This window comes from Ambystoma mexicanum, chromosome 5p, assembly GCF_040938575.1.
Source record: "Ambystoma mexicanum isolate Mex_15411 chromosome 5p, UKY_AmexF1_1, whole genome shotgun sequence".
Lineage (NCBI taxonomy): Eukaryota > Metazoa > Chordata > Amphibia > Caudata > Ambystomatidae > Ambystoma > Ambystoma mexicanum.
This window is the reverse complement of record NC_090930.1, coordinates 657883254-657895558: the sequence shown is the minus strand read 5'-3', so window position 1 is coordinate 657895558 and position 12305 is coordinate 657883254. Positions and strand designations below refer to the sequence as shown.

General features: G+C 43.7%; 1 protein-coding gene across 2 annotated transcripts in view; it reads right to left on the bottom strand.

Annotated features, from left to right (window-relative positions):
• The window catches only part of DRP2 (dystrophin related protein 2), a 1496582-nt gene extending 1485483 nt beyond the window's left edge, over window positions 1–11099 (bottom strand). For both annotated transcript variants that reach the window (XM_069613022.1, XM_069613021.1), the window contains exon 1: window positions 10696–11099. The gene's annotated coding sequence lies outside the window, so the exon portion shown is untranslated. The remainder of the gene's footprint in view (window positions 1–10695) is intronic.
• Between the last annotated feature and the right edge of the window lie 1206 nt (window positions 11100–12305).

The window sequence follows — 12305 nt, the reverse complement described above, 5'->3', positions numbered from 1 at the left end:
TCCTTTCTCTGCTGCCTCACCACAGGGCTACTTTTCTATCTGCTCCTAGGAATATGGACAATTTATTGGGTGATTCCGCTATGTTAGCCTTCTCTGCTCCTTGTACACGTACCTGGATGGGCTGTTTCGGGACTTTGCGGGCATCCTTTTTCTTTATTGACTCCCCTCTGGATTTTCTTTCCTCATGGATACATCTTCCTACGATGAGTTATTTGTTTAGTGATTTTCTCTTTAAGAGTGTCATCTCTTCTGACCTGTGTCCGTGGCCCCCACCACTGGTTCTCTTTGCAGATTCCCACCCGGGTTCCTGGGTTGGTCAGTGGTATATTACTGCCGCTATTTGTTGTGAAGAATTCCATCTTCTGGCGTCATTACGGCGTGGCTACTACCTATTTAGACAGGTGAGTGGCATACCCTCAACTCTATCTGTGGCTCAATTGTCTACTAGTATCTTGGCCCTTTGGGGCGGTCTGCAGATTCTTTGTGTGTGTTGTGAGCACGGAGATTGCTTTGTTTAAAAGCTCATTTAGATGCTTTTTCTAATTTATATTTTCTGTAGGACTGATTTTGTCTCCTACCCCTACTCATCCTTTGAAGTAGAGAGCCCCCACGAGCACCAGATAAGGTAATTTATCCCTTTCCTTGGTCCTCTAGTTCATCTATTTGAACTTTTTTGAAGTATCTAAGCTACCCACCAGATGATCTTCTGTTTTTATATGTTTTTACCTCTACAGGTGCTATGAAACTTATTTTGATCAAATCTATGATTCAATAGGAACTAGGTATTTTCGTTGTAACTACCCTCTCCTGATGAATGTTCGTTATTGATGTTTTAAGAACAGAAACATGTCGAGACAAGCTCTCTGGATTAAAAACAGAGACATGAAAATATGATTTACTAACCCGAATGGAGTTTGGTACATTACTATTTGTCTTACTTGTACCCTGTGTTTTCTTTTGAACTTGTTTTAGCTAGCATTTTGTGCCTGTTACGTATTCCTTGTTTTATATTGGATGTGAAGTTTTGTATTGTGGACCTGTGAGTTTAATGATTTGTTTTAACCTTGATTTATTATTAAAAATGATGCTTATCTTTTAATGTTTTTGGTCCGTCCCCTTCTTTTTAGAGGTTCAAACTCTAGCCCCTTTTCCACTAGCTTTGTTGAATCGCAAGTTGCCAGTGCACAATAATCAGGAGTCGCGGGTTCTGATTCTGGTATCCTGTTGACGCAATTTGTAATGCAGGTTTGATGCTGATTTATTTTCAGTAAGAAACCGTTGTGAATTATTTTATTCCAATTATTGTCAATTACAGCAGGTAAATCGTTTGATGTGCCTTTTAACTCCTGTAGAATAGAAAATAATTCTATGTAGTTTGACTTAGCTGTACTAATTTGTTCATTTAATTTAATCTCTTTAGCTTTAAAAATAGTTGCCTTAAAACCTTTAACTGTAATCTTATGGACCCCAAGAGTGGAGTCATTTTTCTCCAACTACTTTCGGACATATGTTTGACTCTACAGGCTTCCAATACCTCAGGTGAAAACTACTGATTATGGTTTGTTATCTTTTTATGCATAATATAGCATTGTAGACCTGCAGCAAAGGCCGTAGTCGTTATGGGCCCTGAAGACCGAGTTAATGGCCCGAGCGAAACTAAATACAAAATGCAAAATGATACATGATACAAAATGATACATATCTTTTAATATATGCATATATAGGGTTGAACTACTTACAAATTACTCACATGTCATTTAAAAATCTAAACTGTGTAATACAGCTATTTTACCCATATTTACTATGTAGCTGTAGCTTTTATTACTAACTTTGAGGTACTTACATTTCTCCAGTGCCTTCCTAGCAATCTTCTGCAGCCCAACGTGTCTTTTCTTATAACGCGGCTGTTTCAGTGCAGCCATATAATGCTGGTCGGGGAACACTGGGATGAAGCGTTCTGAGGGGCGAAAGGAGGTTTGCTTCCTTGACAGGGCAGGCCAAGCCAGGCATGCTGCAAAGGCAACACGGCACACCGAACTTTAACGGTTTCAGTTCTGTGTGCCTTGATGAAATCAACTGAGGCCGCCTGGTAGGTAAGCTCTGCTTACATTTTTCTGGGCTGTAATCAATCTGCGGGCAATACCAGTTCGTATAGCCCGCATATTGACCAATCACGGCTGTCAAACACCCTCTAGAGTGTTCTAATACCCAATTCCGCCAGCATGTTAAAGGTGCCATTAGTGATAGTTCGAAAATAACCAATCATATCTTCAAGAGGTAAATGATCTTCAAGGAGTGATAACTGAGGAACAACCAAGGATGCAAAAGTCTCCTGTGTAACATTCCCAGTGCTCCTAGACAAAACAGGGTTTAAGCCCAAATGACTATCTTTGGTAAGAGGGCTTGAACATTGAACACCAAATTGTAAAAAAAGAAAAAAATGGTCTGACCAAATACATCTTTGTATATCAATGGGCGAGATATCCTGTTTGCAGGATATTCCCCCAACGGTGCATGGCCATTTTTAACTGTTGTTTAAATCCAAGGCCATCCAAAAGGTTCAACAGTGAGGATGCAGCTTGATCTGAGCAATCATACGCCCAAAAATTAAAATGTCAAAGAATCAAAAATGATGTTTAGCAGCGGTCCCAAGAAAGTTGTTCCTCAAGTATCTGAGTCAATATGGCAGGACAATAAAGAATGAAAATATTAGTCACGGAGTTTAACAATATTTTAACATAGATTTGCAGTGCTCAAATACTAGAATATTAGAGATATAAAAATATTTAGATGTTCTCTGAAAATCTCCTCTAGCGCCCGCACGGCCGGAATGCAGAATTTTAGATCCAGCTGGGGTGGCTATTTGTGCATGTAAATTGACATCCTGTAACCAGGTTTCAATTCTTTCAATCAGGTCGGCATTTGACTCAATTCTAAAGTCAGCTAATTCGGCAGCATGACACACTAGCGAGCATGCATTCGAGAGTACTGTTTTCAATGTTCATGACGTGGTCAGGTGTAGATGGCTGGCTCCGTGAAATCGCCACCTTTTCCCCAGAGATGTTGAAGTTGCATTAATAGTTACACTAGTAACCGCGGGGCAAGCAGTCTGACTTGACCCCGCTGATGACGGGTCTGGCAAAACTGCATGATTTTGACTCATCCAACCTGCCGGGGCACAATCATCGAATGCAACTGCTAACTTTCCCCATCAGTCTTTGTGGATCACACAGATGAGTTCACAGCGGGACATCATCGTGAACACAGCTGATATGTAGGAACTAAGTTATAATGACATGTTCAAATAAAATTATAATTTTAAAGAACAAAAAAATATATAAACTTAACTAAACTCACCACACACGAACCAGCACAAACCGACTCTGGCGCACTGGTGCTGGCGTTTGACACCGCAATAAAAGCTTGTGAGAACTACAAAAGACTTGGGAAATGTAGCTCTACACGACAAACGAAGGAGGCAGTTATTAGTCCCCAATAACATTCCAAAACAGCACAATTTCTAATACAATTGTAGTGCGGGCAAACACGAATAAAGTGCAACAAGGTATGAATTATACAATTTAATTTAGGCCATTTTTAAAAAGCATTTCAAAATGTTTGAAAAAAGCGCAAGAACTTTAACTAGCTGTGCAAAATCGAAATGGTTTAATTGGTGCTGTAAACACTTTACACTTTACAGCTGTAATAAAAATGTCTTAACCAGATCTGCATTTTGCCACTTTATACGCTGTATGCATGTCCTTGATTGAAGTCTTGTAAAATACAAGCATAAGCAATGCCAACAGTGTTGGCATCTGTATAGGTATTAGAGAGTCATTTGCCAAGCCCTGCTAGCATATGCCCAGGTGCATGCACTATTTTCAAGCTGCTACCATTAACAGCCAGTTAGTACCATTACTGCCCTGCCTAGCACATACTGTTCTCATAGCTACACAAAAACCACAATTATTTATTTTTATTTTAAAATATTTTTATTGGCATTTGTTAATAAACACAGTACACAGATATCAACCACTTCCTCACTCGCCGCCAATTCCACATGTGTAAGTGTCTCAAAAATGTAACAACTTAATAACATAACAACAAACTTGAACCAACTCCGCGCGCAGGCAAACCCTGAAAATTCACAGCTTAACAATTCGTATGTGTGGCATAGGTGCCCTGCGCTCTATTCTTCGACAACATTTGAGTTTTCCTCCTGAATCAGCGCCACTGGCATTCAACCTTTATTTACATTAATTATAGATAACTGCATTGAAACAATCGAGGGTTAATGAGGGTTTGTCATCCAAGGGGTGGAACATATCCCAAACCAGAGATTTTCCAGGCTACATAAGTGTCATTCACTGTAGTTTAGTATCTAGTGGTCGCTTCACCCCATACTCTGGACTCTGCCTCTGCCCAGCTTTCAAATTCTTTCAGCCATTTTGTATATTGCGGGCCCTTGGGCGATTTTCAGGCCATTGCTATGGCTCTTTTGGCCATTACACATGCCATGTCCGTAAACTCTACCACCTGCTTGAACTTACTGTCCCTGGAGTATGCACCCAACAAGCATTCCTTCGGGATCCAGCTGTAACATTGAATCCCAGCCCACCAACAACCCTGTTCAACACGAGACCAAAACTTCTGCACCTGTATGCACCCCCAAAACATATACGTCAACCCAGCTCCCCCAAGGCCGCACCAGGGACACAGCAATTGCACATTGGAGTTAAATCCGGCTATCCGAAGTGGTGTCATATTAGCGAGAGTTCCGAGACACTTCACGGGGATACTGCAACACTCGTTCCCATTCTCTCTCCGTAAAGGCCACTCCCAAATCCACCTCCCAACATTCTTTCAGCACTGCGCTTCTGGGGTTAGGTCTATCTGTCAATAGGCCATGCAGTCTTTACACCAGTTTCCACCCATCGCACAGACTGTATATTAGGGTCATGAGGGGGTTGCTTGCTGGTTCTTCTGGCCATTCTGTCCACCTCTCTGTCGCCACCCTCCTTACTCTTTCGTACCACAAAGATTGCCCCTTGGGCAGCCCTTCCTTCTCAGTCAACATTGCAAAGTCCCTGAAAACACCCTCCGCGTAGAAGTCGCCCCAGGCGTGGATACCCCATCTCCCCCAGTATCTCACTGTTACCAGGCCTACTTTATCCCTGCAGACATCCACCGCAGTTGGGATTTCAGGGGAATAGGGGCGTTTAAGTTGCAACAACATCAAGGCCCTGTGCCAGACCTTCCTCCCCAATGTCACAATCATGGTTGTGCTTCCCAAGCACTGCAGTGGCAGCAATAGTGCCTCTTTTAAGCGCGCCGGCGCCACCAATTGTCGCAGCAGCTCTGTTTCCGAGTTGGCCTCATCTGAAAGCCATTTAGTTACAAAACTAAGTTGAGCTGCCAGATACTATCTCCCCAAATCCGGCAATTGTGCACCCCCCTCCTTGTATGGTAAGCACAGTGTTGTAAGTGATAGCTTATATCTGATAGCACCCCACAGAAATTCTCGTAAAAGGACTTCCAGTAGTGAGAAGAAGTAGGATTTAATAAAGTAATGTACATTAGTGAAATAATGTAAGAATCTCTATGGTATTATCATTTTTGCTACAGCAACCCTCCCCGGTAGGGACCAGGGACGTCATTTGGGGGTCACCAGGGGTCGCAGTTGCGACCCCCGAGGTCTCCCTTACCAACCATGTGGTCTCCCTTGCTACCCCTTAAAAAAAAACGAAAAGAAAATGTTTCTTTTTTAAAAAAAAAATGTTTTAATGGAATCTCCTGGTTTGTGGCCAGGGCCATGTGGCTCTTTGCTTCTGGAGTGGCTGGCTTTCATGTTCAGGCCTCTTAAAAAAACAAGGGGTTCCACAAGTGTAACACTTTGAGCAGTGACCCTAAATAAGAAAGAATTGAAACAACAAATATTATTTCTGCAATTCTATATAATAATTGCTAGACTCATTCATGATTTATTGGAGGCATACGTCAGGAGGTGAGTCACTGATTTAGTCTTTTCTTAAAACGCTCAAATTCACAATGCAGGCAGAAACTATGTGTATTTTGCTTTTCTCAAGTTGCAGTTATAGCATGTTTTTTTCTGCCGTTGTCTCTGTTACGATCATCATAAGACATTCCATCTAGGTGTCCTTGGTCACTTGATAAAATCCTTGTGCTTGTGTACAGTGTAGAAATGTTTGACCATAGCACATCAAGTGGATTTTGATTTCATTGTGCCACAATTGATGCTTTGTTGTAATGTGTCTATCTTTCCTATCTGCCTGGCATGCTGTTCAGGGTGTTTGTTTACATGTATGAGATAACGAGTGCCTAGCGTACGGGATGCCGTGTGATTGCGCTGCTTTCCCTGCGCTACTCAATTCTTTAATACACAGTTATGAACACTCCCAATGGTATGTATTTTGCCTTCCTCTGAAGCCTGAAAAGTACATCCATGCAGACTTGACATGTGGCCAACTTTGCACCAGACCTGCAGATGAACTGGCCTGCTGTTAAATCTCAGGTACCAGTTTATTGGTTTCCACCACAGAGTGTAATTTGCTTTCTGACTTTGAGAGCATTCAGACATGTAATTGCTCTTTTAACTATAGCCGGTAAGATAGCTTCAGCTGGTAAGACAGCTCATTGGGTTGAACACTTGCTTCTGCGATGTGTGTTTGATCTGCAGATTACAGGCTCGAATCCCTGCAAGGCCAACTCAGCCTTTCATCCTTCTGAAGTCTATAAATGACTACCAACACAGTTTGGGTGATATTGTATGTATATTTGTTTTATATAAAGCGCTTAAGTGTAAGTGCTATATAATAACACATCATTAGCATTTGGCCTTGGACGTCTGCTTGCATTCACAGTCATTTGGTAACATGGGCTTATACACACTGATGTTAGCAATACATATGGTGATTCATTCTTGTATGAAATGTATATCACATGACAGTGATACTGTAACCATATTTATCATAGTGTACTTAGGAACAAGGCTATGTGATGCCACTTCCTGTTTTTTTAAGGGGTGAAAGTTTGTGTTCCATCACTTCCCGTGATGTAACTTTGGGCGGGATCAAATAACATCACTTCCTATGATGTCATCAGAGGTCATGGGTCGTGTGATGTTACTTCCGCCACCCCTGGCATTTTGTTGAAATGACGTACCTGGTAAGGACAACAGTAGGTTGGACCAGAAAACAATGGACGTCTTTAACCTTTTCACCACAGCTGCACAAAATCCACAACTATTGGCATTGTCATTGCTTTTATTTTTACATCCAAGGATCAAGGTGTGATGGCAACCTGGCGGGGTCACAATACGCCACTTCTCAAACAAGATCAAGCACCATAAAACCAATACAATGATGATGGGCGCAGTATTAATGCCAAATAACATAACAAATGTTAAAAACACAATCAAAATATTTTAAGAGACAAACAAGCACAGTATGTAGGAAAAAACAGTAAGGGGTTAAAACATGTTTCTAGTCACTTCATACCATGACAGGGTAGTACACACCACTTTACAGGCAGAAAGGATGGAGGAAAGGGGTTAAACACTTAGGCAGATCATCACATTCATCAATCAGGTGAGAAAGAGAGGGAAAGAACTGATCTATGAAGTGACAGGGAGAGAAAGGGGAAGGAGGACAAGAGAAGGGAACTGACGGGAAAGAGTGAGAGACTACGATGGAAGCTGTGGGGGGAGTTACTGAGGAGAAGAAGTAAGAGTCCTGGGGAGAAAGGGCCACAGAAAGGTGGCAGAGAATAAGGCACTACTGTGGCTGTGCAGCACCCAGGAGCCGCTGGACCGGTGCACAGCAGACAGTTCGCGCTCTTTCAGGCGCCCCTAGTGCAAGGCATTCAAGCGAAGGCTAGTGCAAGTCCCTGGGCACACGATTCCTGTCTCGATTACAAAGAGTTCTTTTCAGAGGACATAAATAAGAGTTAACTAGCATTAATGCTGCGGCCAACCGACCCCGAAATGAAACAATAATAGTACTTGGGACTGATACTCTTCTGGGCAAGCCACTCACTAATAAAGTAGTTTGTGCATCAAAAAGCAAAACCAAATGCTGAATACATTGGTGTGATGTTGAAGCATGGACCAATGACAACAGATTCAGAGTCCCCCATGGGCCTGACACAGGAAACAAACTATTTTCAAAGTCTGTCCAATGCGCACATCAATTAATTGACTAATCGTGAGTCATCAATCTCAGTATTTAATACAATGTGATGGAATTCTCGGCCTTGCCAACATGGGTTTCGACCTTACAGAACACAGGTCTTCATCAGGGCTGGTACATGATCAACATCAGTGCAAGTAGATACACAATTCAATATAAACAACAAATAAATTGCCAATAATAAACAATACTGACCAGATAATGAACCAGCAATGTCTTACACAGCATGGGAAAAGAAAGAACAAAATATAAAAGATAAAAAATACAAACGTATGTGTAAACACGTCATAGATATACTCTCCGTCATGCTATACTACGATTCCACCATCGTAATTGTGCAATCTCTTAAGTGCAAAAAGCAAATGCCAAGCAACTATGCATGTATGTGTCCACCACCACCAACTTGTGAGCTAACCCCCCACAAGATCAGTAGTAGGCTTTATTGCAAAAGCTTTATATGTGCTTGCAAGATTGCCCATAACTTCAGATTAAACAACATCCTACTAATTAATTTGAAAGCACACCCTCTAATCTTACCCAGGCTCAAGATTCGTGAAGCACAGCGTTCACTGCAGCTGAACTGTTCTTTCAGAGTAAACATTGACAGGCTTCTCCAATAGGCACCTAATGCATAACCTACATAAAATAAGGAAAGGCAAAAAACAACACCCCCACACCATCCGGGGGTTAATTCCAAAGAGGCAACATAACAACTAATTTAACAGTTACAATCACACTGCGCACAAATCAATGAAGTTCATGCGTCAGTTGCATAACATTTAATTGATTGCAGGTCAGCCTGACACGTGTTTCGAGCTTTGTGCTCTTCTTCAGTGGTTTAATCAGCCTTGGTCCCAAAATGTATTCCAAAACATATATTTGCTCGTAGGGTAACACTTTGTTCGGACACTTCATTAATGCGCAGGTGCGTCCATCCATGGGGTTATTCGTGCCTTTCGGCAGCATACACATTAGCAGGGGACTGCCTGCCACTCTGTTTAGCCAACATAACCACTAACACTTGTGTATATTTTGAATGAGCGTAACACTATCCCTCCACCTAAAATGATCATTCAGCCTGTGCTTATCTAAGTATATTCTTACCTCTTAACTGGGGATCACATTTAGAAAGTATGCGGCATCCCTAACGCTGTTTAAATAATCCGCTCCTCGGATTCCTGTACTCAACAAGTGTGACAATCGCATTGCAACAATTCCCGAAATGATGATGTTCCGTAACCTCTCCTGCTCCCAAAGGCATCCGTGCTTTAATGAGGGGGGAGCCGCCTCCTCTTAGCATACACACGTATGTGTTTGTAATTTAAATGAGGCCCAGGGCAGGAATGCATGCGTGAGCCGTCAAAAGCAGCGCACATTCTGTGCACTTGCACAGCACATCAGTAGAGGGGTGGCCCTGGAATGCCCCCATCTCTACAGGGCAGTTCGCGGATTGTTGGGGTCGTTTAAGCAGACGTTATATACATGTAGACAGAGCGAGGTATAGTTAGTTAGAATGGAACTACAGGCCTGGCCCCAGTCCATGCGGACTACCGTACTCTGCAGCCGTGTCGCCGGCTGTGTCACGGGCCCTGTCTACTTGCCCAAACACCTGCGCATTTTGAATTCCCTCGCCCTGACTGGGGCATTTGCTCGTCAGTGCCACAGGAAAAAAAAATAATCTACTTACACCAAATTAGGAAATGTGGTAAAATATGGAACATGGGCAGATGTGATGGTTGTTGAACACATTTGTCAGAACGGCTGTACAAGTGTCCCTCGCAGCAGAGCCCCCTGGCCCAGATGTGGGGGGCACGATGTCTCACCGCCGGGGGCAGCAAGGGTCGCCTCAGAATTCGCGCACCCACCCAATGGCTGGGCTCTCTGCTTAAAGCGTCCGTCAAGGTGTCCTCGCTCAGTGCCACGTGGGATGGCGTGTTGAGCCTCGGATGACAGCTCTAATACACACCGGGGAAGAGGCCACGCCGGGAAAGAAAGCACTGGCACATTTAATACCAGCAGCCCAGCTGGTCCCCTTTACCCCCAATCACAACACCCATTAAGCAAAGGGGTGCTGTTATTATTCTAGTTACAGACCACCTCCCCACCCCGTTTGTCTTTTGTTTTACCCAAATGTCCCGAGTTAATGATTTCTATTTGGACATTTAAAAAAATCGCGATCATCAACGGTATAACACAGGAGAGGTCAGACATGTCAATTACCCAGATAACATCCGCGGCAAAGAGCACGGCCCTCAGCGACACACGTGGGGTCGGTTCTGATGCGTTACATTAGGCAAATAAAGACAGGCTGTGTGGTTCTGCTGCACCCGGCTGTCCATGTCTCGCCTCGCGCAAGTTTCAGCCGCGCGCACACACACACACACAGGATCCAGGGATGCGTGATGCGCACCCGAGGCGTCCCCTGGGCTCGGGGAAGACGGGCATCCCCTCTCCCTTCAGACCTGGCACTGGTCCGCCAGGGGCCTACCTTGTGATGCTGTCACAATGTGTCCGCGGAGCCAGAGGACCGGGAGGCGCTGGCTGGAGTGTCTGTGAATCAGCAGAGAAGTGCCAGGGACACCGGTGCATGCCGACTGCTGCTGTGTGTGCCGTCCTCCGCTGCCTCCCCAGTCCCCTCGCCCCCTCCCCCCGGTGTTGCTATGCAATCACATCAGCGGGAGGGACGGCATCACTCCAACCTCTGGCGAGCGGCACAGCACCCCTGTATTAGGCAAATGGCAAATGCAGTGGGGGCGGGGGCTGCCCGCGAGGCGCCTGCTGCTTTTAAGGGCTGTCACTGGTAGCGATCAGTCTCACGCGCTGGGAGGTGGAGGGGTCGGGAGGCGGCGACACACATTGATGAGGTGGAGGTATAGCTGTCCCCGAACGCTTTCCCGGTGCACACCAGGGCGTGCTTTCAAGCCATCACTGGAGATGTCACATGACGGTAGCTTTTATTGTTGCACGTGCGAGTAGGCACAACAGCCCTAGCATCCCGGGCTAGGCGCCCGTAGTGCTGACCCAGTCTGGATGCCTACCTGAACAATGGCTGTGTCCTGCCAAGTGAGCAGTGACAGGTGAAACAGGGTGGGGTCAGGGGTATGTCACAGGGGGAGGTGCAGAAGCGCCCACTTACACGTTCAAGCATACAGGTCCCCATTCTGCACCCCCAATGGGCCTTTCATGGTCTACTGGACATGGGCGCTAGGCAACACAACTGTCAAAGGGAAACTACGTTGGCCTTTGACAGTTTAAGGCAGCCCAGAAGCTAGGGTGACCAGACTCCCGGTTTTGCCAGGACTGTCTCGGAATTTGGTGCTCTGCCCCCCTTTCTCAAGGTGTTTACATTGGAAACTGCAGTGGTCCAATTTTTTTTAGGTCTTCATAGCTGGCAGGCAGGAATGCACAATCTCGCACAGAAGAAATGTTGTATTTTACAACTTCCGATAGTGTTAGTTTGTGATAAATTAATTATAATATGTGTTTTTTTTTCTTTTCGGCATCTAGTTTATTTTAAACCTTTGCCACAACAATAATTTAGAATAAAATACAGAAGAACAGTTTAATTGATAAATAGAAAAGAAAAACAAATACACAACAGAAAACCAATTTCATAAACAAAAAAGAAGCAGCAAAAAAAAATTAAATCCAACAAAATAGAGAGCACGCTTAAAGCAAGTAAAACTCATTATCAAAAATAAAATGTAAAGCCATCCAAAACCCGCAACATTTCAATAACCTACCCTCCACTACCTGTATAAATATTGCCCTCTCCTTATATGGAGCCGTTTCCCTAACCTAATAAAGCTATTTTAAATATTTCCTCTAAAAATATTGTCAGTGTAAATACCAATCTAAAATCTTTGCTCCAACACAAACAGTCCCACCATTCAGCTGCATTCCTCGAGGGTGAGTCGCATAAAAATTTAAAGAATGGTGTTCCCATTAATAATGGGAACTCCCGTCCCCTGCACACCTCTGGGTATGGATAACAAGATCCAAACAAAATATACTTTTTTGTTCACTTATTGTTGATTTTTAGTATTGCAAAGTATCAATTAAGTCACTCTTTTGTGCAAATATTACATATGAAAACAT